The following is a 27,320-nucleotide window of genomic DNA, read 5'->3' on the forward strand; positions in this document are numbered from 1 at the left end:
GTGCCGGAACAGCAATTCTTGCGAAATAGGACCGGCTGGGAACCTTCCATTTAGGGCAGATGGCAGACACAAATTCAAGGAAACCCACCCCTTCCACAAATGAAAAAGGAAGAAGGTCCAGCGCTAACATTTTAGCCAGCTTCGCAATGTACAATCGTGCCATTGGGTGGTTGCGTTGGAACTGCCCCTCCAACCTAAACATGCTCTCAATGGTAGGCTGGATTACTTTCCTTTGTGGTGCTGTTTTCATTAACCCACTAAGGCTCAACGACACAGATTGTCTCATTGCGGTACTCGGATGCCTTGGTGTCTCACTCTGCCTGACTCAGAGTATGGCTCTTACTGCGGTGCCACTCTGATGTTACTGAGGAGGATGTGGGCGTTCCCACTGCACTACTGGGGACAGGGCTAGAAATGCCTCCCTCTTCTTCACCTGCCACCGCAATAATATCGTTCCCTGATTCTTCCTGACCAACTTCAATGGGTTGAGTTTTTCTACTTTCTTTTAACTTAAGTAGGTGATCCCCCCACACGGTAGTGTGGTGTATTCTGAGATGACTTGCTTGTTCTCCGGTACCATAGTTTGTACCATGCTTACCACGCCGAACACCTTGCCGACAAATTGAGCATATAGCAATGTTCTCCTCCTTGGCGCTAACAGAAAAGAAGTCCCAAACTGGGGAGGAGAACTTTCTGGCACTGCTGGATGTGCCACTACCAATACCAGATGAACTGGAGAGTGTGCTTGAAATGTGACCCTGTGCACCTAGACTGTGACTTTTACTACCACTACCTACTGAGATGGTTAAGCTGGATGTAGGTCCCTGCCGGGCCTTGGAAAATATGGCAGCTGGAGGTAGTGGTGGTGTAACCTGTGTTGGTGATATCCGTGCTACATCCCGCTCAGTAGCAGCCTTTCTGGATAGGGTGAGAATGTTGGTCTCCAATCCCTTTGCGGCGTGTGTAATGTGTGTGATGACTGGCTCGTCTTCATCAACATCATCATCACCCCCCTCTTCTACATCTACCTCCATAACTCTAAGTTTTTCTGGGAACTTCCTTTTCAGAAGCATTGTCTTGTGGCGTATATCACTCTCAGACTGATCTTGTGGGAGCCAAGTGGCATCACGATCATCAGAAGCGGGGCGTGAATAAGAAGATGATGGACTAAGCCTCCTTTTCCTTGCTGGTGGTCTGGAAGACAATAGATCTTCTGAAACAGTGGTTTGACTTTGCTCCACTTTGTCGGCAGAAAGCTCGATTTCCTGAAATGCCCCTACGTCAGGAGCAACAACTACTATGGTGGGCTGATGCGGCCGCTGCTGTTCTTGTTGCGGCTGCTGCTGTTCTTGTTGCGGCTGCTGCGCTTATTGTTGCGGCCGCTGCTGTTCTTGTTGCGGCTCCTGCTGTTCTTGTTGCGGCTGCACACTGATCTGCTGAGTTTGCGCCTGCGTTGAACTTGATTGTGTACTACTTTGCGGTAATGACATTTCTTCAACATCGCCGCTCGTTAGTAGACTGGCCACCTCTGCGACACTAAAGCCCTTGGGCCTAGGTTGGTGGGGTTGGACCGCTGTGCTGCTCCCAGCTTGGTTCCCAGACAACGCTGCTGCAGGTGTAACTTTTTTGGTGCCAAAAAAAACAATGGCCGGCACACCATCAGTCGTGGTTAATGGCACTTCCTTTTTCTGTTCCTTCTTCTCTCCGGCAACTTTCTTGGTACTGGACCTGGTACCTTTCTTTGGGGCCATCTTCTTCAGATGTCAGGCAGGATGCAGATGCACAACAGGTTCTGGTCACACGTGGACATGATGCGCAGCAGGACTTCTGTCTGGCTGGCAGTACAAAAGGTAGCCGGGTGACGCTGATGACACCTCCTCCTCTGTCTTTTGTGCACCTAAAAGCAAATAAGCCCGGAGAAGAACATCAGTGAAATGTTGCATTTGTTGTTGTGGTTCAGTTACTTAGTACTGTACTAGTGCAAACAAAAGATAGTCTAGCCTTTATGACTTTTTTTTTTAACTAGGGCTACGTTTTACTACTGTGTACAGTCACACACTACACTCTCAGGAAGGATAGGAAAGTTAATAATAACCACCAAAATAAAAATTTAATAGAAGTGGGGTGGACCCTATTTGCCATTAAATTATTTGAGCATCTCAGCATCCATGGAGCTGCTGCTGGCAAAGGGGGTGGATGGATGGAAGCAGTTAGCCAAATAGCCAATAGGAAAACCATGCAGGCCTATGGCAAAAGCAGAACACTAATAACTCCCAGTCCAAACACAAAAAAAGCCCACCACCCACATGGACACTCACAAATCACAAACAAGCCGGGGGCCTGGGAACCACCAGGAGCTGACAAAAGGCCTATAAAAGCACACTGCTCTGCCTTTTTAATGAAACAAATTGGAAATACGAACATTCACAGGCCCCAAAAAGGACTGCAGGGTGCATGCATTGCACACCAACACACCAGACACATACAACAAAAGCATGTCTTTAAGACAACCAACATCAGAAAGGCCACCCCAAAAAAACACACTTCCCCAACTCAATCCAATGCCATCCATGCCCTAAATTATGTCTAAAAATTCAACAGACCACACATATAGATGATGAGACCAATCATGTTGAAACTCCACTGGCCTCCAAGGTAGAATTCAATCCATTCTTTTATCTCATATTTACTAGAAACATTTAGACCTTTAATAAATGTTCCCTTTCTTGGGGGCAGAATAATATGCTCAAAAGTGTTAGCCAAAGAGTACTAAATTTTTCGATATGGGAAGGCTGTTATTACAAACCATGTCTCCTGTATGACATATGGGGTGACAGTGAGTCTGATGGCAAATCCAAGAGACTACTCTTCAAGGGGAAATGCCATCATGTTGTCTGTCGTGCCCAGATTTTTAATAAAGAGGGACGTCCGTTCATGCACGGAGGGGGGCAGAGGACCACACACCCCAAAAGCTCTTGCAGCTGTCTCTCCCTATGCTGCCTGATATGCATCAGGAGGCTTCTATTTCTATCACTGTGGCTCCTTCTGTGCGGGTAGGCCATTTGTGCATGGAGGTGGTCAGAGGACCACAGGCCCCAGGAGCTCTCATGGCTGTCGCAGCACACACTGCCTGCTATGTGCCAAGAGGTGACTATTTCCATCACTGGGGCTCCCGCTGCATGGGACACCCATTTGTGCACAGATGATGAGAGGCCCATTTGTTCATAGAAGGGGTGGAGGACCACAGGCCCCAGAAGCTCTCATGGTTTTCACTGCCCATGCTGAGTGCTGTGCTCAGGAAGAGCCCATCTCCATTGCTTGGGCTCCCGCTGCACAGGACACCAATTTGTGCAGAGGGGGCAGAGGACCACAGGCCCCAGGAGCTGTCACTGCCCATGATGCATGCTACATGCCAGGAGGCTCCTCTTTCCATCACTGGGGCTCACACTGTTTGTTTTTGCCTCTGTACCCACTGTGAGTGTGGCCATGAAATAGAAAAGATTGATGGGAAAGCCCCTTTACGCAAAAAATAAACAGCCCCCATGCACTGGCACACCCCAGAGTGACTTAATCTTGTGGATACAGCCACAACCCGTATCACAATCTTTGGTCCAACCCTTCACGACAAATGCTACTCCATCTTTTTATTCCCAGACTGAGGGAATATTAGATGCAGAATTGCCCCTCTTTAATGCTCTTTGCTGTAGAGTTGGTGTCATAATAAATGGAAAATTTAAACCCCTGTTGGAGCACTTGGAACACATGGAGATTCTCATAGGTAGGATCCACAATTATGGAGTGACCGCAGATACTAAGAGTGGGCGGAATTTGCGTAGTCGCATTAGGCAAATCTCTGCGAAATTGTAACAAATCTCCGCGTGCTCGCGCGAAAATATATCGCTAACTTACCCATGCGGGCGCTAATGGGCGCGGCCATCTTGTTTTTCACTTGTCGCGCCTGTTATTTCTTGTTCCGGGTCGCGCATTGCATGCTCGCGCCTGCTCGCAACGGTCATTTCCTGTTCCGGGTCGCTTTTTGCATGCTCCCGCCCGTTCGCGATAAGTATTTCCTGTTCGAGAACGTGTATTACATGTTCGCGACGGTTTTTTACGTGCTCGGGGGGGAAATATCACGCGAACTTGCCCATGCGGTCGCAGTGGGCGCGGCCATCTTATTTTTCACTCTATTGCTATGGTTCTGGGCCTGCTTTTCAGTCCTCCCGCTATCTTTTCAATCCTTTGTTTCTGGAAACTTTTTGTTAATCTTTTTTATTTATTATCTATCTCTCTATTTTCCTGATTCTATACTTTGAGTTTTTTTCTACTTTATGTGTATTTTTAACTACTTTTTCACTCTTTTTCTTTTACCTGTTTTTTTTATTTCTTTTACTTGCTTTTTTCATTCCTACCTTTTCTTTCCTGCCCCCTTGCCTACCCAGAACCATGGCAAAGGGCCGCAGGGCTCTTAGCCGTAGCCAGAGCCGAGACCGCCTTCCTTGCGGAAGGCGGCGCCAACACGAGGTGCAGCCACGGGCCCTATTTGGTGAGGCGGAGGTGGCCACACTGGTTTTTTTTGTGCAGAGCCACCTCCCCGTAACCCTGGCACCAGGCGGCAGGGCTGGGTCCGGGTACAGGCTCTGGGAGCATCGGCAGCGGTGGGGAAAGGTGTGCCGAGCAGTGTTTCCCTGCTCTTCTGCCCGACGCACCAATAACCAGCTGACGCACCGGTGGTCCGATATTCTTGACCTGCTAGGAGTGGAGGGCCTGGGGCTTGGTGAGTAGCTATTTAATATTACTACTTTGTGTTCTTCTGCTCTGTGTTATATATTGTGAATATATATTTTTTTCTGACCAGCAAGTATGCTGCTGCATACATTGCAGGTAAATTTCGTTTAAAAATCTTCTGTGATTGTTATGACACAGGTGCTCAGCGCTACTAATCTTACTTGTTTGCAACTTTGCGCTCATTTAGCGTGATTATGTAAGAGTTTCTTTTAGAGAACTTAAGTTAGGTCATGCTGGAGAGACTCTAGTCATTATTTTGTCCTCCTGTCACTAAGTGATAGTTTTGGATTGATAGGTTTAGTTACTTATTAGTATGAGTTGGTAATTTTTTAGTGGTCTGCATGACGCACCCTCTGTTAAGTCATGTGCTGCTGAGTGCTGCTTACCCCAGTCCTTAGTAGAAACTTTTGTAATTTGTTTAGTGAGTGGTAATTAAGGGTTGGTGGACAACTCCGTTCCGCCCATGGAATGTGCGGAGATTTGCCCTTCCGCCTTCCACGATAATAGGCGGAGAAACAGGGCAAATCTCCGCACACTCGGGGCATAACGGAAGTTGGCCGCCCGCAGTATTAAATACATTAAAACATTTTTTTTAAATAAATAACCTTACCTTATTGGCGGCGTCCCCGGGCTTCCATCCTCCTCCAGCGCGTCTTCTTCTGGGAACTGCGCATGCGCAGGAGCCCGCGCATGTGCATTCCTCGGCAAGAATGTGCATGCGCAGGCTCCCGTGCATGCGCGGGTTCTCAGAATAAGACGCGCTGGAGAAGGTTTGAAGCCTGGGGACGCCGCCGATAAGGTAAGGTTTTCTAAAAATGTATTTTTTTAAGTATTTAATACTGCGGGCGGGAGGCGGGATGTGCGTAACGGAACTATGTGGAGAGTGCGGAGATTGGTTCCATCTCCGTGTCTCTTCACGTAGGTCCCTTACGCACATTATGCCCACCCTTAGTGGTAATAGGCTTAGCACTAGCAGAACATCAGCAGCAACCAACCAACAATATGGTATATGCAAAAATTTTGGCATGTGTCCTCCATCTATGCATTTTGAAGACTAAAATAAATGGAAAAGCAGACTTAGGGAACAATTGGCCCATCTGGAATAGGTGGGCTAGGTCAGGTGGTAGTTAGGCTTAGTTAGTATTCTGGAATCAGAATGGAACACTGGATTAGTGTTGATAAATAATAACTAGTCGGTCCGCGAATCCCCCGATACTACTAGCCGACCAGATTAGATCAGTCAATTTTAATGCAATTGTTTTTTCCATAAATGTTTTTTTGACCGTTTTAAAAAATATTTTATTATTTCACACCAATCATCAATGCTTGTCTCTTTCTTTCTTATATCTTTCATGATCAGCATCCAGGGGCAAAAAGACGGGGTCAAAGTCGACGAGAGCAGCTGGAGAACACCAGGGACAGGACCAGGACCGCTCCTCTATCGAGGGCTCTGCTGCTGGCCCCAGTAAGTCTTCCTGTTGTTAATATTAATAATTATTATTCCCTAAATTTTAATGCACCTTATTTTTTCCGAACTATTGTTTCCGTTTCCTAATGCTATTTGTTACCAATTCTTCTTCGATCTAGACTATCTGTTTCTAAATTCTTGTTATCCCTGCCTCCAACTGCCTCTGATATGACTCTCTGTACTACTACAATTAGTCTGTCTGTAGTTAAGCTTGCCCAGTTGGCCACTCTTTATTTGTAAGGTTTTAAAAAAAACTCAAATTCACCAATAGCTCTAGCCATTGAGTCCAGTCCTTTGGGTTGTCCTCTTCTACTACTTCTAGTCTTCTTAATCTTGAGGCTTTTTGACAGTTCCCACCAATAAAATGCCCAACCAGATTTGACTATTTTTGATAGGATAGGACATACTACTACTGTTGTAGGGATTTTGCACATACAGAACTTTGCACAGAAAAATAGGACGTTGGTGATGGGAGGTTAGACAGGACCGTCCTCAAACATCAATCAGAACCCACCTTTCCGACTAGTTATAGTGTCTCATTATTATTAGCTCTCCGAACCCCCCCAAGATACCCAATGAGTAGACAACCTAGAACATAACACTCCCGACCTCTCAGTCACAGAAGCAATGCACACCGTTTTCCTCACTCACTCGTGTAAGTCCACACCAAATACCAACGAGTCTATGTAAGTTAAAAAGGCTTATTTTCAACTGACAGGCTCTGTACGTTGTTCTATATTGCAGCATCAACAGCAAAATGCATAAGATTAAAACAATAAACATTGTTACACTTAGCTAGACTTACAACAACTACAAGTCCATAGAAGACAAAATGTGAAACCATGACAATTGAACAGTGGTGGAAGAACCACCCTCCCCTAGGTAGGAATATAGTTTATATAAAATTATAAATGAAGATCTCTGAGCGAAATCTGGGGACCCCTCACCTTAGAAAAACCTAGTACTGGTTACATCATAAGCTCTGCAAAGCTCTGGTTTGTAGAAGGGAATCTTCCGTCTGTTATGACAAAAATGTTGCACGTTAGTATATTGCAAGGATTTCTCAGTCGTGCCAAAAAGTGTAGCATTTTTATGGATAAGCAGTTTGGACTAATACCAGAACATAACAAAGAGGCTTGTTTTTCAACCTTGTACTCAGCGCTCAGACAGTAGCAGTATGAGCTCATGTGGGCTCAAAGGCGTCTTACACAACAAGCTGCGAGGTAATATGCAGAAAAATAAAAGACACTAAGCTAAAATGGTTGCATGGCTGAGGCTAACTAAGCAAATACTAGAATGACCCTAGGGACCATATAACACTACTAGTGTCTACTCGACTACCTGATTTGTACTAGTGATGTATGTTGTATATGTATGTATTAATTTGTTTTCGATCTTGCTAGTGAAAAATAGGGGGGGTGTATATGGCATCTAAAAAATGTGTAATGTTTTTCTAGGCGTCCTACTGACCACCACTGCCGGGGCCAGCAGCAAAGGCGACGCGGCTGCTGAGGGAGGAAAAGATGCGGCAGTTGAAGGAGGAGCTGCAGGGGGTGAGCCAGCAGCAGTGGGGGGCGGTGTTGAGTTATATTCTTAATCCTTACTTATTGACATTACACTCGCTGCAAGGGTGTACTGTGCACTGTACTTTTGAGACTTAGTAAGTAAGATGTTGTTGTTGTGAACGGTTGAAGAAGACACCCTTCACTTAGCATTAGCAAAAGCATTAGCGGCGGGAGAGTTGAGTAACCAATGGCCTCTTCTATCTGACTTCAACTCAGCTGTGAAAGTTTTATGGAGAAGACTAAAAGTCAGATCAGATGACTTTGATGGATGGGTTGAACGAAAAGCGAAAGAAGGGTGGAAAGAAGAAGGACGGGCAAGATTTAATATTTATGGCTGACAGAGAAGGATACGTGGGATGCATGCATGCATAGGTGGCTGATAGGAATCAGATGCATGGGTGGTTGAATGCCTGAAACTCCCACAAATGTTAGAGGCTGAGTAAGTGGGAGGATAGATACATATAATAAATGTTATGTACTGTGCTGGCTAGTGCTATCGTGCCATTATGTGTAAAATTAATTTGTCTTACTGCTTTGCTAAGAGTATATTTTACAATAGTCTTAGTTTTTTCTTCTTGATATAGCTACTCCTTCCAATGGGAAACCGGACAGGAAGGAGTTGGCAGCCAAGGCCCGGCGCCGGTAGTTGGAGGCCATACAAACGGAATACCGGCGGCTTGTGGTTCTGGTGGAGGAAGAGGAGGAGGCAGCAGCAGCTGCAGCCTCCTCCAATGCCCCGGGCCCTAGTCACCCCCTCCAGTGTTATGGCACCACCGTCTAGCAGCTGTCCGCCGCTGCCCCTCTTTTAATAGCACTGCTGCCCCCCTGTGGATGCAATTGCCGTGCATTGAAGCGCTGCGTGGCCCATCTAGAGGAGCAAGTTTGTGTCCTCCAGGAGAGGCAAGCCCACCGATAAACAGACCCTGTGAATTGCCTCTTTTTTATTTGTTCCTTTGGTGGGTGGGAATCGGGCGTTAGGGTTCACTTTATTTGGACAATTGGACATTTAATTTGTTGGACTTTTTCCTTCCGGACATTGGTTGGGTTTAGGGAGAGGGGTGGGTCAGGTGTTGTTGGACTTTTTACATAGTTTATTTTTGTTAGGGGATTAAATTATAAATTTATACTTTACATACAATGTTGTTAACCCCTTCGCTGCCAGGCCTTTTCCCCCTCCTGTGCCAAGCCTTTTTTTGGCTATTTGGGGTAGTGCGTGCTTAGGCTCCTGTAACTTTTTGACCACATAAGGTATCCACGCCAAATTTGCGTCCTTTTCTTCCGACATCATGGGGATTCTAAAGGTACTCAGGGTTTGTGGATTCTCCTAGAGGGGTCACAGAAATTAGCCAAAATACAGCAAAATGTTGTTTTTTTTGGAAAAATGGGATAAACAGGCTGCAAATGAAAGCATCTGGGTTTTTCGCTGTAAATGTTATCAAAAAAGGGTTTGTGGGGTTGAAATCACCATTTTCCCAGCTTTTCGGGGATACCAGACTTTGGTCAGAAACCCAACATTTTTTACACAGTTTTGGCATTTTTCTGGGACATACCCAATTTTTGCTATTTTTTGTGCTTTTAGCCTCTTTCCAGTTAATGGCAGAAATGGGTACAAAAGCAATAATGGATCCTGGAAAGCTATACATATTCGAGAAGAAGACAAGATTCTGAATTCAGCAAGGGGTCATTTGTGTAGATCCATGAAGGTTTTTTTATAGAAACAAACAGTTAAATATATGATAAATTGAAAATTAGTTGAAAAAAAAGCCTTTTGTGTCAACGTTTTCACCTGTAACTTCTTCTAATTATGACAGCTCTTTGAAAGCAATATACCGTTGCATCCGTTGGACATTACTGGTTGTGGGGATATATAGGACTTGTAGGTTCACCAAGAACCCAACAAACCCAGAGCCAAAAACTGAGCAGCAACTTGCAATGGTTTTTTATTATGTACCGGGTATATAGTAATTATTCTGTAAAAATGTGTACATGGAAAAATTGGTATGAAAGACACCTATGTATTTCTGAAATGGGAACAAAATATAGAGTTTAGAAACAGTAGATATTTGCACATTTCTGAAATTGGGAATACTCATACTAGCATGAGAATTATCAGTCATTTTTTAGAATGACTTCTTTTTTACACAATATCCTTCATTTGGAAGGCAGAAATGCATCAAAAGTCAATAGATAATAACAGTTCCTTTACAAATCTGAATTACCCTAAGTCTCCCGATAAAAATGGTACCTCACTTGTGTGGGTAGGCATAGTGCCCACGACAGGAAACGGCACAAAACGCAACGCGCTCACAACTCAATATCGCAGTGAAAATGTACCCTTTTTTTGCAAAGTGCCTAGCTCTAGTTTTTGAACCCTAGCTCTGCGGGCACCTAGGGAAACCTAGAAAACCTATACATTTTTGAAAACTAGACACCCAGGGGAATCCAGGATGGGGTGACTTGACTGCCTCCCACCAGGGTCTGTTACCCAGAGTCCCTTGCAAACCTAAAAAATTGTCAAAAAAAACACATTTTCCCACATTTCTGTCGTGGAAAGTTCCGGAATCTGCGTGGATCCACAAATTTCCACCCACCCCGCATTCCCCAAAGTCTTATGAGAAAAATGGTACCTCACTTGTGTGAGTCAGCCTAGTGCCCGCGACAGCAAATGGCGCAAAACACAACGTGGTCACACCTCAATTTCGCAGTGAAAAATTACCCTTTTTTGGCAAAATGACTAGCTGTAGTTTTTGAACCCTGGCTCTGCGGGCACCTTGGGTAACCTAGCAAACCTGAGTTTGAGTTTGAGTTTAAAATTACTTGTAGAGCGCACGTCTACCAGCGGTTTCTTGGCGCTATAGTTAACAAGGTCCTGGGCTAGAAGACTGGGGAAGCTGCTGGCGTATTATTCAAAGGACTTCATGAACAGGAAGGTCTTGAGGTGTTTACGGAATCGCGGGTACAGGGTGATAGAGCGAAGTTCAAGGGGAAAGGAGTTCCAGAGGGTCGGGGCAAGGGTGGCAAATGTTGAACCTCCCCACTTCTTTCTCCGGTAGCGTGGGATGGAGAGGAGGGACTGGGAGGACGAGCGTAGTTCCCTGGTGGGAACGTATGGAATGATCTCGGAAGAGATGAACGCCGGTGTCAGGCCAAGTCGGGCCAAGAAGGTGATGGAAGCGAGCTAGAATTGGACCCTAGCTCGCACCGGGAGCCAATGTAAAGATTTCAGAAGAGTGGTAGAGTGGTGAAATTTAGGGAGTTTGAAGGCCAGGCGGGCCGCCTGGTTTTGTATCTGCTGTAGGCGTCGCAGGCTATATGCGGGGATGCCGGCATATATGGCGTTGCCGTAATCCAGGCGGGACACCACCATGGCCAGGATGATGAGCTTAAGGGCGGGGAAAGTGAAGAAACGGGACACCCTGCGTATAGTGCGCAGTGAAAGGAAAGAAGAAGATACCACAGAGCTAACCTGGGAGTGAAGGGTGAGTTGAGAATTGATTTTTATGCCTAGTGTTTTGACAGAGGAAGAGGGTACAGGAGAGGGGCCAAGGGAGGGGGGCCAGAAAAGAGGAGACAAGGGCTGGATGAACCACCCGTCAATACCAGCTCGGTCTTGTCGGGATTGAGTTTGAGGTGATTGTGGTTCATCCAGTCCCTGATATGGAGCATGACAGATTGAAAGTTTAGAACAGAAGAGGGGGAAGAGGATAGATTGAAAACAAGCTGGAGGTCATCCGCATAATTGAATACGGCGACCTCCATCTTTTGGAGGGAAAAGATAAGAGGGGCGACATACAGATTGAACAAAACGGGGGAAAGGGAAGAGCCTTGGGGATCCCTGCACTGAACTTTCCGGACGTCCGCTGTGAAGTCACCCAGGCAGACAGCCTTGGTGCGGTCCCGCAGGAAGGAGGGGAGCCAGACCAGACCTATACATTTTTTAAAACTAGACAACCAGGGAAATTCAGGATGGGGTGACTTGACTGCCTCCCACCAGGGTCTGTTACCCAGAATCCCTTGCAAACCTAAAAAATTGTCAAAAAAAACACATTTTCCCCACATTTCTGTCGTGGAAAGTTCCGGAATCTGCGTGGATCCACAAATTCCAACCCACCCCGCGTTCCCCAAAGTCTTACGAGAAAAATGGTACCTCACTTGTGTGGGTCGGCCTAGTGCCCCTGACTGGAAACGGCGCAAAACGCAATGTGGTCACACCTCAATTTCGCAGTGAAAAATGACCCTTTTTTGGCAAAATAACTAGCTATAGTTTTTGAACCCTAGCTCTGCGGACACCTTGGGAAACCTAGCAAACCTATACATTTTTTAAAACTAGACACCCAGGGGAATCCAGGATGGGGTGACTTGACTGCCTCCCACCAGGGTCTGTTACCCAGAATCCCTTGCAAACCTAAAAAATTGTCAAATAAAACACATTTTCCCCACATTTCTGTCGTGGAAAGTTCTGGAATCTGCGTGGATCCACAAATTTCCACCCACTCCGCGTTCCCCAAAGTCTTACGAGAAAAATGGTACCTCACTTGTGTGGGTCAGCCTAGTGCCCGTGACAGGAAACGGCGCAAAACACAATGTGGTCACACCTCAATTTCGCAGTGAAAAATGACCCTTTTTTGGCAAAATGACTAGCTGTAGTTTTTTAACCCTAGCTCTGCGGGCACCTTGGGAAACCTAGCAAACCTATACATTTTTTAAAACTAGACACCCAGGGGAATCCAGGATGGGGTGACTTGACTGCTTCCCACCAGTGTCTGTTACCCAGAATCCCTTGCAAACCTAAAAAATTGTCCAAAAAAACACATTTTCCCCACATTTCTGTCGTGGAAAGTTCCGGAATCTGCGTGGATCCACAAATTTCCACCCACCCCGCGTTCCCTAAAGTCTTTCAAGAAAAATTGTACATCACTTGTGTGGGTCGGCCTAGTGCCGGCGACTGGAAACGGCGCAAAACGCAACGTGGTCACACCTCAATTTCGCAGCGAAAAATGACCCTTTTTTGGCAAAATGACTAGCTGTAGTTTTTTAACCCTAGCTCTGCGGGCACCTTGGTAAACCTAGCAAACCTATACATTTTTGAAAACTAGATACCCAGGGGAATCCAGGATGGGGTGACTTGACTGCCTCCAACCAGGGTCTGTTACGCAGAATCCCTTGCAAACCTAAAAAATTGTCAAAAAAAACACATTATCCCCACATTTCTGTCGTGGAAAGTTCTGGAATCGGCGTGGATTCACAAATTTCCACCCACCCTGCGTTCCCCAAAGTCTTACGAGAAAAATGGTACCTCACTTGTGTGGGTCGGCCTAGTGCCCGCGACAGGAAACGGCGCAAAACGCAACGTGGTCACACCTCAATTTCGCAGTGAAAAATGACCCTTTTTTGGCAAAATGACTAGCTGTAGTTTTGTAACCCTAGTTCTGCGGGCACCTTGGTAAACCTAGCAAACCTATACATTTTTGAAAACTAGACACCCAGGGGAATCCAGGATGGGGTGACTTGACTGCCTCCAACCAGGGTCTGTTACCCAGAATCTCTTGCAAACCTAAAAAATTGTCAAAAAAAAACCACATTTTCCCCACATTTCTGTCATGGAAAGTTCTGGAATCTACGTGGATCCACAAATTTCCACCCACCCCGCGTTCCCCAAAGTCTTATGAGAAAAACGGTACCTCACTTGTGTGGGTCGGCCTAGTGCCCGCGACAGGAAACGGCGCAAAACGCAACATGGTCACACCTCAATTTCGCAGTGAAAAATGACCCTTTTTTGGCAAAATGACTAGCTGTAGTTTTTAAACCCTAGCTCTGCGGGCACCTTGGGAAACCTAGCAAACCTATACATTTTTGAAAACTAGACACACACGGGAATCCATGATGGGGTGACTTGACTGCCTCCCACCAGGGTCTGTTACCCAGAATCCCTTGCAAACCTAAAAAATTGTCAAAAAAAAATAAATTTTCCCCACATTTCTGTCGTGGAAAGTTCCGGAATCTGCGTGGATCCACAAATTTCCACCCACCCCGCGTTCCCCAAAGTCTTACGAGAAAAACAGTACCTCACTTGTTGGGGTCGGCCTAGTGCCCGCGACTGAAAACGGCGCAAAACGCAACGTGGTCACACCTCAATTTCGCAGTGAAAAATGACCCTTTTTTGGCAAAATGACTAGCTGTAGTTTTTGAATCCTAGCTCTGCGGGCACCCTGGGAAACCTAGCAAACCTATACATTTTTGAAAACTAGACACCCAGGGGAATCCAGGATGGGGGGACTTGACTGCCTCGCCCCAGGGTCTGTTAACCAGAATCCCTTGCAAACCTAAAAAGTTGTAAAAAAAAACACATTTTCCCCACATTTCTGCGGTGAAAAGTTCCGGAATCTGTGTGGATCCACAAATTAACACTCACCCCGCGTTCCCCAAAGTCTTACGAGAAAAATGGTACCTCACTTGTGTGTGTTGGCCTAGTGCCCGCAACAGGAAACGGCGCAAAACGTAGTGAGGTAACATCAAAATTGCCTATCTCAAAACCATCTGGTTTTGCAAGGGGGGTCACTTGGGTTTTTGGCCCGGTGCACGGCGGCCATCTAGGGAAACCTACCAAACCCATACATTTCTGAAAACTAGACACACAGGGGCTTCCAGGCAGGTATGGCTTGTGTGGATCCCCCAACGTTTCCTTACCCAGAATCCCCTGCAAACCTCAATTTTATCTGAAAAAATCACTTTTTTCACACATTTTTGTGTGGGAAAGTTGTGGCATCACCGGGCTCACTCAAATTTCCCACCCCCCAGCATTTCCCTGGGTCTCCCGGTAAAAATGGTGCCTCACTTGTGTGGGAGGCCCAAGTACCCGCTACAGGCAAGGGCCCAAAACGTAGTGTGGTGACATCAAAATTGCCTATCTCAAAACCACCCGGTTTTGCAAGGGGGGTCACCTGGGTTTTTGGCCCGGTGCTCGGCGGCCATGTAGGGAAACCTACCAAACCCATACATTTCTGAAAACTAGACACCTGGGGGCTTCCAGGGAGGTATGGCTTGCGTGGATCCCCCAACGTTTCCTTACCCAGAATCCCCTGCAAACCTCAATTTTAGCTGAAAACATCACTTTAATCACACATTTTTGTGTGGGAAAGTTGTGGCATCACCGGGCTCACTCAAATGTCCCACCTCCGAGCGTTCCCCTGGGTCTCCCGGTAAAAATGGTGCCTCACTTGTGTGGGAGTCCCAAGTACCCGCGACAGGCAAGGGCCCAAAACTTAGTGTGGTGACATCAAAATTGCCTATCTCAAAACCACCTGGTTTTGCAAGGGTGGTCACCTAGGTTTTTGGCCCGGTGCTCGGCGGCCATCTAGGGAAACCTACCAAACCCATACATTTATGAAAACTAGACACCCGGGGGCTTCCAGGGAGGTATGGCTTGCGTGGATCCCCCAATGTTTCCTTACCCAGAATCCCCTGCAAACCTCAATTTTAGCTGAAAAAAACACTTTTTTCACACATTTTTGTGTGGGAAAGTTGTGGCATCACCGGGCTCACTCAAATTTCCCACCTCCCAGCATTCCCCTGGGCCTCCCGGTAAAAATGGTGCCTCACTTGTGTGGGAGGCCCAAGTACCCGCGACAGGCAAGGGCCCAAAACGTAGTGTGGTGACATCAAAATTGCCTATCTCAAAACCACCTGGTTTTGCAAGGGGGGTCACCTGGGTTTTTGGCCCGGTGCTCGGCGGCCATTTAGGGAAACCTAACAAACCCATACATTTCTGAAAACTAGACACCTGGGGGCTTCCAGGGAGGTATGGCTTGCGTGGATCCCCCAATGTTTCCTTACCCAGAATCCCCTGCAAACCTCAATTTTAGCTGAAAAAACCACTTTTTTGACACATTTTTGTGTGGGAAAGATGTGGCATCACTGGGCTCACTCAAATTTCCCACCTCCCAGCATTCCCCTGGGTCTCCCGGTAAAAATGGTGCCTCACTTGTGTGTGAGGCCCAAGTACCCGCAACAGGCAAGGGCCCAAAACATAGTGTGGTGACATCAAAATAGCCTATCTCAAAACCACCTGGTTTTGCAAGGGGGGTCACCTGGCTTGTTGGCCCGGTGCTCGACGGCCATCTGGGAAACCTACCACACCCATACATTTCTGAAAACTAGACACCCGGGGGCTTCCAGGGAGGTATGGCTTGCGTGGATCCCCAAACGTTTCCTTACCCAGGAATCTCCTGCAAACCTCAATTTTATCTGAGAAAATCACTTTTTTCACACATTTTGTGTTGGAAAGTTGTGGCATCACCGGGCTCACTCAAATTTCCCACCTCCCAGCGTTCCCCTGGGTCTCCCGGTAAAAATGGTGCCTCACTTGTGTGGGAGGCCCAAGTACCCACTACAGGCAAGGGCCCAAAACGTAGTGTGGTGACATCAAAATTGCCTATCTCAAAACCACCTGGTTTTGCAAGGGGGGTCACCTGGGTTTTTGGCCCGGTGCCCGGCGGCCATGTAGGGAAACCTACCAAACCCATATATTTCTAAAAACTAGATACCCGGGGGCTTCCAGGGAGGTATGGCTTGCGTGGATCCCCAAACGTTTCCTTACCCAGGAATCTCCTGCAAACCTCAATTTTATCTGAGAAAATCACTTTTTTCACACATTTTGTGTTGGAAAGTTGTGGCATCACCGGGCTCACTCAAATTTCCCACCTCCCAGCGTTCCCCTGGGTCTCCCGGTAAAAATGGTGCCTCACTTGTGTGGGAGGCCCAAGTACCCACTACAGGCAAGGGCCCAAAACGTAGTGTGGTGACATCAAAATTGCCTATCTCAAAACCACCTGGTTTTGCAAGGGGGGTCACCTGGGTTTTTGGCCCGGTGCTCGGCGGCCATCTAGGGAAACCTAACAAACCCATACATTTCTGAAAACTATACACCTGGGGGCTTCCAAGGAGGTATGGCTTGTGTGGATCCCCCAACGTTTCCTTACCCAGAATCCCCTGCAAACCTCAATTTTAGCTGAAAAAATCACTTTTTTCACACATTTTTGTGTGGGAAAGTTGTGGCATCACTGGGCTCACTCAAATTTCCCATCTCCCAGCGTTCCCCTGGGTCTCCCGGTAAAAATGATGCCTCACTTGTGTGGGAGGCCCAAGTACCCGCGACAGGCAAGGGCCCAAAACGTAGTGTGGTGACCAGCAGCAAGTCACTACTCACACACCGCCAGCCAAGCACCATTCCACACACACCACCAACCAAGTGCCAGTCCACACACACCGCCAACACATTTAGGATTTTTTTTAGACAAAAATAAAAACACAAACAAATCACAAATCAATACAAATCTACAAACACAAAATCAGAAACTAAATACATTGCACTAACGCCAACCTTGAAACAGAATCAAATTTTTCAAAGAATACAGACCAGGCAGTTCACTTTACCACTAATGAATGCTCCCAAAACTTCTTTTGCGTGTGGTACGCTCTAAAACAAGCAGGGACACACAGCCCAGGTTTAGAAGGACAGCTGGAGCAGTACATACAAATCTCCTTCCGCGTACCTCTTCGCCAACAGACTCTGCATCTCCAAGTGGGAAAATCTGTTGCCGGTGTAGGAGGGATGAAATCAGGAAAGTGGCGATCTTTCAATCGAACCACATCCTCCACCACCCCAAATCTAGGAACACTTGCATGTTCCACAACAACAAGGCTAGCTATCACAGAGTGCTGAAACTGAAGAAATGTCAAGTTTGACGCAGGAGAACACTCCTTGAACACAATAAAAGCATTGAAATTTGCTAATTCGAAGAAATGGATGGCCAACTTCTTATACCAAACATAAGCCTTCCGAATAGCAGAGTAAGGTTCCAACCTCTGATCTACTCTGTCAACACCACCCATGTGCTTATTGTAGTCTAGAATGCACACAGGTTTGCGCACTTCAGCAACCTGACCCCAAACAGCCACAGGTGAAGTACTCTCATCATGGATGGTAGTCAGCATGTACACATTCCTCCTGTCCACAAATTTTACAGCTAGTAGTTCATCACTACGCAAGGAACTGCACTGCCCCCTCTGAAGTTTTTTGCAAACAAGCTCTTTCGGATAACCTTTACGGTTAGAGCGGATTGTGCCACATGCAGAAGTGTCCACTTCATACAATTCCTTAAATAATTGCACAGCAGTATAGAAGTTATCAAGGTACAAATGGTGGCCTCTGTTAAACAGTCTTCTAGCAAGATCCCACACAATTTTCTCTGAAACTCCAAAATTGGACGGACAACCTGGGGGGTCAATAGTAGGAGCTCTACCAGTGTACACACGAAAATTAAAAACATATCCTGTCCTACTCTCAGACAACATATACAGCTTAATTCCATAGCGTGCCCTCTTGCTAGGGATGTACTGCCTAAAAACCAAACGGCCCTTGAACAAGACCAAAGACTCATCAATAGATATTTCTTTCCCTGGAGTATAGATCTCAGAAAATCGATCTACAAAGTGATCAAGAACGGGCTGAATCTTAAAAAGACAGTCACAGTCAGGGTGATCTCGTGGCAACGCCATAGAATTATCAACAAAATGCAACATACGTAGCAAAAGTAAATACCGATTACGAGTCATAACTGCAGGAAATTTGGCAGTTGCCATCAAGGGGCTAGTAGACCAATATGAAGCCAAGGTTGGCTTCCTTACCACACCCATCAATAAAGTCAAACCCAAAAACTTCTTAATCTCTTCCAGATAAGTGGGAGTCCACCGGGTAGCTCTAGACTGGGGCCTAAGTTTGTCGCTGTTGTCCCTCAAAAACTGTTCAGCATACAAATTTGTCTGCTCAACAATCTCACCCAAAAATACATCATCCATAAACAACTGAAAAAACTGTATAGGCAAAAAGTTTTCACAATCCACTGTACACCCTGCATCACCGCTAAAGGCAGGCAACACCGACTGCACCATGTTTGGATCAACCCAAAGTCCAGCACTTCCAGTAGGAAGCCTAGCAGCCTCAGACTGCAATCCAGATGCCTCTTGCACCATCGGCACAGCAGTTTCCTCCTCTAAGACAGGCACTTCATCCGCACTGAGAGTTGCTTCATCCACACCAAGAGTACCTTCATCTGCACTGAGTGTAACTTCATCATCCGATGATTCCATGTTGAGTGAAAACTCACTGCCAGAATCTTCCCCTCCCTCCTCTCCCTCAGACGCACTGTCAGTCTCATAATCATGCTCAGAGGAAGATTCAAGAAGCATACCGACCACCTGTTGAGCAGTCATTCTATGGCTAGCCATATTGCTTACTAATAAAGGTAACTTGTCAAACAAGTCAACAACAACAAACACTTTGTAAAATAAGTAATAAACAAAAAGCACCTTTATCAAAAACTCATATATACTCCAAAACAATACCACTCACTTGCCAGAGGCAGCTAAACTACTCACCACCACCTAATCAGTACAGACACAGTATGGATCAACAATATCCCACTAAAAAAGAAAGAGAAAAGCAATTACACATAAGACTATGCAAAACACATCGCAATGAATTTCATGCTCAAACCACTAACTAAATATGCGGCCATTATGACATCACTTACAAAAAAATTATAATATTACTCATTTGGAGTAAACACAACAAAAAAAAAATTCTTACCAAAACAATGCAACTACACAAAACTGCAGAACAACCACTGTCGAAAAGCTTTAGACTAGAATAAAAAGGAGAAAAAAACGTTATTGTCACATATGCATATAATGCTCTAGACCATCACGTACTGTGCAAAATGTATAACGAGAACCTCCCACTTTCAAGAAGGAAAGATCAATGGCCCAATCCTTTACAAGCAACGCAGCGAGAATCTGGAACTGAGCCTCAGCTCAGGACCACCCCCTCCCTCTTCCCAGTCCTTCAAAACTGACCTCAAAGTTCTCCTCCTGCAAAGACACTTCCAAACTTAATTCACACCCTCTCTATTGTCTGAAGAAAGTCTTTACATTATAGGAAATTCTGTTCTCCAAGCCCGTAGAAGTGCCTTCCCAGTGTGTTCCTGTGTTTTGCGTGTCTGCCATTTATTGCACTTTTATACCTCTACTTGTACTTTGTAACTTGCACACATGTCACGTTTCCTCTTGTAACGTATTGTTTGCTACCTCTTGTATTTTGTTTGCTTTTGATACATGCACAATTACCACCATTGCCTCATGTAGCATAACGTTTGCTCTTGTTTTCAGACTGTCTGCCATTTATTGCAGTATTTTACCTCATGTGACATCCATCAGAGAGCTGCGTGAATAATTACCTGGTAATCCCCTCATCACAATGCAAACACCCACCCGAAATAGGTACCCAGTGAGGTCACACCGTTCGCATCGCCCTAACCTGCTCAAGGTTCATGTGACCTCAGTGACAGTCACAGCGACTGGATCACTGTTGCCCTAGGGTGTGCTGCTTCGTAGGCCTGCCCGCAACACTGGAGATGAACTTCAGTATGGATTGTGGTGGACAGGCCTTCAAGGATAACCCACAATTGACACCACTACAGTACACCTGCTTGTGCTAAGACATCAAGCCTTCTAAGGTCTAGTGGGGCCTTCTACGGTCTAGCATGGGAATGTGCTCCCTCAGTACAGTGGTGTGGTGGACTGGTCATGAATGCTGAACCCGGTTCCCCAGTTCCAAATTCGACAGCTCTGGCCATAGTACCACATCCCCACTGAATGCCATACTTGCCCACTGAGGGAAACTCACACTGCCTTCAGCTATAACCTAATTGTGCCCGCTATAAACACTTGGATGTGGCTCAATTCAAATTATGTACTTGATAAGAGTAATACGCTGCCTAAAAAAAAAAAAGCAACCACTCATAGGGAATGCAAAGCATGTGAAATGTAAGCAGAAACAACATGGTTACCTAAACGATCTCTCACTAACTATTCAGAAATCAGCGAGTGGTTTGAGTGGTTTCACCTGAAAAGTTATGGACATGACTAGAGGGCCCTGAAGGGAACAGTTTCACTGTCCATTGCTTACATCCTTACAAAACATAAGCAGTATGGTAGACCACATCCATAAACACAGAGCCATGGTGCACATTGTGTTTTCCAATTCACCCATCAACCAGGTATTGCAGTACCTCCAGGAATGGTACACTCTCCCACCCTGGAAACAACAATGCTGTTCAAAGGAAGACAAGAAAACGAAAGTAGCACTTCACTGGCAAACTCTGTGATGCTGGTGTATTTGGATGTAAAAAAAAACAATCTGGCCACTTTGCAACCCCTCTGTCTTACTTTATTTGGCCCCCCCTGGGAACAAAAATGCTGTTCAAAGAAAGAAGAGAAAACGAAAGTAGCGCTTCACTGGCAAACTCTGTGATGCTGGTGTATTTGGATGTAAATAAAATCAATCTGGCCACTTTGCAACCCCTCTGTCTTACTTTATTTCGCCCCCCCCCTGGGAACAACAATGCTGTTCAAAGGAAGACGAGAAAACGAAAGTAGCACTTCACTGGCAAACTCTGTGATGCTGGTGTATTTGGATGCAAATAAAATCAATCTGGCCACTTTGCAACCCCTCTGTCTTACTTTATTTCGCCCCCATCCCCCCACCTCCCTTCCCCACGCTCGCAGCACCCCTCAGAGAGAAAACAAGAGAAAAAGGGCATCTCTCGAAAGCGTGTGTTTCTTTTTTGGATCCATTTCACATGCAAGTAACTGCAATTAGGACGAACCAAGTGCACAAACAAAGCGGAGCCTAAAATAAAACATTTCTACTCCCCCCTACATTGTTCCCCCACCCTACCTAACCCACCGATCGCAAAAATCCTCCCTCCCCAGCCCCAAAACTCACCTTTACTCTCCGACGTGCAGGAAGCAAATGGCTTCCTGCGCCTCGGAGAACAAAGGGGATACCTCCAATGACGTCAGCGCGGCTCGCGTGCTGACGTCATTGATGATGCGGGGGAGAGGGGCGGGGGGAGGAAGGGGAAGGTCTTCCCCTTCCTTCCCAGTAAAAAAAAAAAAGATCGACCACTCACGGTGGGAGCGCCAGCGCTTCCCCCGTGGGTGGGTGCCATGACGAGCTGGACTTGTCATGGGCACAGCGCGACTGTGCTCCATGACGAGTTCATCTCGTCATGGGCACAGAACGGGTTAATGTTTTTTGGGTGGGGTTACTGTTTTATGTCACACTGTTTCCTTGCTGGTGCAGGGCCACAGCCAGTGTTTGATTTAAATAATTGGCTGACTTTGTAAGACACAAACAGATAGATGCGGTACCTCTCACTGAGTGACTTGTCCTACTAGTACTGTCAGTCTCTCCTCCTAGTCTATGCATTCTGCAACTGGACTCAAAGGGGGGGGTGAAATTGAATTAATGAAAACATTTCCATTATTAATTATGCCTCCTCTAAACTTCATCTCTTACCTGTGCTTGATGTTTAACTTAGGCACAGCGTTGGCTGCATGGTGATGATGGTTTTCTTTCCCAACATGGCATGGTTTTGGTAGTAGTAGTAGTAGACACTGACAGTAGCATTTGCAAAAAAAGAAAATGAGACAGTCAATCGCCTGAGAGAAACTGTTGGAGGAGTAGTAGAATGAAATACTGTACAGAACTTACTGCCAAACAATATTATGCAAAAATACAATAAAACATAATGGTGGCGGGGATAGCCTAGTACATAGAGTTACAAACTCTAGTTGTGTTGAGTCACTCGACTAGGCCTACAGTACACTCGACACAAGCATAACCGTTAGTGCTGTGTAGGAGGATGACAACAAATCCAATCAATGCCGGCAATTAATGCTGATGGATTAGGTTCCTTTGGTAAAAACATACCTCACAAATATAGTGCTCATGGATGGACAAACAGAATTAGATCCTCGCCCTGCCTTGAAATTGAATTATTGTTGCTTTTGCCACATCCGCCCCAGCAAGCATGTGATTTATTATTGGTGTCCATTTAATTTAGTCACACCTCAATGAGTCACACAGCACGGGGGCAGAGGGTTAGGGTTTGATGAATGGTTGGGAAGAGGGGTTTGGGGAAAGGTTTGATAAAGAAAAACAGTATGCATGGACAATAACAAAAGAAAACACAATTTTGGCAGACAGCCATATCCATAAATCTGTTAAGGGAGAAAATGGAAATGCATGTATGATGATGATAACTTGATGGTTAATGAAGTACTTACTAACTACTACTAGACAATTAGACAGTACAGGGCAGCAGTATATTATGCAATTTGCCTTGCCTGTCTGCTCTCCGAGAGGCCCGAATTACATACAGTTTAGGTTCTGTTGTACAAGCCTGGGCTTACTATTGAAGATAGGAAAGAAAATTAAAAAATAGCTGTAGGGAGGAATTGAATTATAAGCAGAGAGCAAACATACTAATAACAACAACACACAGTAGTAATGATTGAAGACAAAAAATGAATACAATTATTTAAAAGATGATGAAAGTTGATACTGTTACTGTATGTTATCCTGGTCAAAATGGGGAGTTGCATCTCGGCATTCCTCTTGGTCCTCCCTTCCATGGACACTCCCGCCATCAATCTTGGGTGATTCCACTGCCTGCCTGGCAGATGTAGATTCATTGGTAAGGTAGGTGTGAGTTGTTTTTCCCAAAATAGCACAGGATAAGGGCCAGCAAAACAGGGATATTGAAAGAACCAAAAATGCATAAATTACAGTGGAGTGCAACAAGAACACTTTCAGAGGTGCCATGGATACATCATGTCTACTCTAGTCTGTTTCCAGCACTAACCTCCAACAACAACAGGACAGAGCAGGCCCACGGCACCCGCCGTGACGCATCCTCCATTTAGCGTATTTTTGGGGGGGACAGAGGCAACATAGCATCTTACAAATTAAGTGACTAAATCAATGCACCGCTCTCAATCATACCACCACACTCGACTCCACCACTACACAGACATGCAGGTCTGCAGTCGTTGTTGTTGACTTGTTTACCATTTATGCCACTCATGAAATGCCCTGTGTTATTCCATCACTCACCTTGGATCCTACTGAGTGACTGCAAATATATTATGTCACTGTGGTCATCATCATCATGGTGTTGTCCAACTCAGTGTGCATTGTACAGATGAAGTCCCCTTTCCATATTCAAAATGCAATAGATCGGCCTGTAGTAGAAGTGCAAATTTGTTGTTAAAAAACAAGAAGGGAAACGAACATTGCCAAAAGTTACTTTTAGTGTGTAGATTAAATAATAGTACACAATGAATTAACTTCATGCACTACAAACAACAACAACACAAATCACTCAGTCAGCGTCCAATGCATGTCATCATTCATTACCTGTTCCTTCTCATCTACAGTTATTGGACAGTCTCTCTCGGCTCGGAAAGGAGGATAGTTATAGTAGTCATCATCATGTTCCACTTCTTTTGGAGGGAATAAACGAGGCAAGATTTTCTTTTTTCTTATATTATGCTAATCACCTGGCTTGAGGGTAATAGATTTAGGGTGATTCAGGAGGATGGAGGACCAGGACTCTGACGAGTGGATTGAAATGCAGAAAGATGAAACTCATATATGGCAATAAAAGACTAGAAGAAGGTGGTGATGGATTTGTTGTGATTCGAAGTTTCCAACCAGAAAGACAAACACATAAATAAAAGTAAATAGGGGAGGAAGACAGTAAGAAGTGGAAGTCCAGTTGTCAGGGAAGTATAGCTCATTTTCAAACTCTGGGGGTTCAACCAGAAGTAGATAATCATCATCTAACACGCTACTTCTGTCACCTGAGCTGCTGTCCTCATCTTCCTGCATTGATTCATGTATTGTGTAATTCGGTGGTATACAGTGCTGATTCATTTTGATCATGGTTAACCTCTCCAAGTTTTTGGGCGAGAGACTGGTCCTTCTCACTGTTACAATGGAACCAGCAGCACTGAAAACACGTTCAGAAGAGACACTTGCGATAGAGCAAGCCAGATAGTTTATCGCCAGCCTGCTGAGCAGTGGCCATTGGCCCCTTTTCCCATACCAATACCGCAATGGGTTTTGATCTATGTACACCTCTGTTGGGTCATCCAGATAGGCCTGGACCATCCGATCAATGTTCAGGGGTGCTACACTTTGTTTGGCCTCTTTTGTCTTTGCATCACCACTGGATCTAGCAAGACCTTGCTGTAAATATCAATCCTTTAACGATTTTACTGGAGCTGATGATCCGGTTCTTGCTGTTGTCGATAGTGTTGGTGAGTGTTCTGAGACAAACGTACTGCCCTCAGGCTCCGAAGTTGAACTTGACGCCGGATGCCCTGCTGCAGTACTTGTTGTGGGTTTAAGTAGCATGCTTTTAATTTCCAGCCAATCATTTTCCAAATGACTGGCTGCCTCAGCTATCCAAGTTTTGTACCAGACAAACATGCACTTCGGAAAAAGGAATTAATATCTTACTTTTCAGTGACGATTTAGACCGTGGAATCAGAATTGTGGCACAAATGTAATGTTCTTGTAACAAAATCTTATTTTGCTCCCTTGTACTGTCAGCTAAGCAATGGGATAAGCTCTCTACCAACTCATACACTTCTTTTTTTCCTCTACACCTTTGTATGCTTCAGAATCCTCCTTCATTTGTTGCTCTAGCATGTGAAACAATGGGATAGCTTCGCCCATAGTACTGTCCTCCTTCCTGACTTCACGTGTGAAGACCTCAAAAGGAAGAAGAATCTCAGTCAGGCATTTAACTAGGCACAATTGGGCCATCTGAAGGGTCATGCCTTTCACAGTAGCATCCCCTCTTCACATGACATATTCATTGATTGGTCTGTACTGCTCAAACAGTCAAGCATGTAATAAGTTGAGTTCCAACGTGTTGCCACCTCCTTGATGAGTGCTTTGATTGGCATTCTATAGTCACGCTGGATGATCCTCAGCTGCTTCCGAACTGTAAAAGAATGGCTGAAATGAGTGGATATTCTTTTGCAGGTGGTGAGTAAGTTGCTAACTATGGCTTCTTTTTTCAGAAAGTCTTGAACTATAATGTTAATGCAGTGCGCCAAACACGGGACCCTGGAATAGGAACCAAGCTCCATGGCCTTACGTACATTACTGCCAATATCTGTTGAAACAAAAACAATCTTAAGCCCTCTGGGGTGCAGCCATTTAAAGACCTTGCTGTGAAACTCTTCCAAAATGTTTACATCAGTATGAGATTTCTCCATGGCAAACATGGCCACAGTTGCATGTTTCTTAGTAGCATTACAAATCTCAGCTGCGTCAATAGCACCTACTTCAGATAGCATATCTCTAACCCCCACAAAAGAGACCCAGTGTGCAGTGATGCACATGTAATCAGTGGCTTAGCAACTGGTCCACATGTCTGTTGTCAGGTGGATAATGTGAACAGCACTCTGCTGCAAAGCTTGTCCAACCAATTCCAGCACATCGTGATGTATTGCTGGAACAGCAACTCTGGCAAAATAAGACCGGCTGGGAACCTTCCATTTAGGGCAGATGGCTGACACAAATTCAAGGAAACCCACCCCTTCCACAAATGAAAAAGGGAGAAGGTCCAGCACTAACATTTTAGCCAGCTTCGCATTGTACAACCGTGCCATTGGGTGGTTGCGTTGGTACTGCCCGTCCAACCTAAGCATGCTCTCAATGGTATGCTGCATTATTTTCCTTTTTGGTGCAGTTGTTTCCTTGGACCCAGTTAGGCTCAACAACGCACTTTTTTTCATTGCAATACTCGGTCGACTTGGTGTCACAGTCTGACTCTGAGTATGCCTCTTACTGCGGATCCACACAGATGTTGCTGAGGATGTGGGCGGCACCACTACACTGCTGGGGACAGGGCTAGAAATGTCGCCCTCTTGTTCCCCTTCCACCGCGATCATATCTTCCCCTAATTCTTTATCCCCAACAGCAATGGGTTCAGTTTTACATTTTTGTAAGCGAAGTAGGTGAGCCTCCCACTGGATACTGTGGTGTATTTTGAGGTAACTTTTTAGCCTCCGGTACCATAGTTTGTACTAAGCTTACCCCGCCTAACAGCATGTCTACAAATTGAGCTTAAAGCAATGTTCTCCTCCTTACTGCTAACCGAAACGAAGTTCCAAAACTGGGAAGGAGAATTTTCTGGTGCTGCTGGATGTGCCACTTTCAATACCAGATGAACTGGAGGGTGGGCTTGGAATGTGACTCTGTGCAGCTACACTACCACTACCTACTGAGGTGGTGGTTGAGCTGAATATAGGTCCCTGCCGGGCCTTTGCAAATTCAATTATGGAAGCTGGACGTTGTGGTGGTGTTACCTGTGTTGATGGTATCCGTGCTACATCCCTCACAGCCATTTTGGATAGGGTAATAATGTTGGTCTCCATCTCCTTTGGGCCGGGAGTGATGTTCATGATGACTGTCTCATCATCATCATTATCCCCCTCTTGTACATCTACCTTCATAACTCTAAGGCTTTCTGGAACCTTCCTTTTCACTAGCCTTTTATTGTGATGTGCGTCACTCTCAG

This window comes from Triturus cristatus, chromosome 7 (genome assembly GCF_964204655.1).
Source record: "Triturus cristatus chromosome 7, aTriCri1.1, whole genome shotgun sequence".
Classification (NCBI taxonomy): Eukaryota; Metazoa; Chordata; class Amphibia; order Caudata; family Salamandridae; genus Triturus; species Triturus cristatus.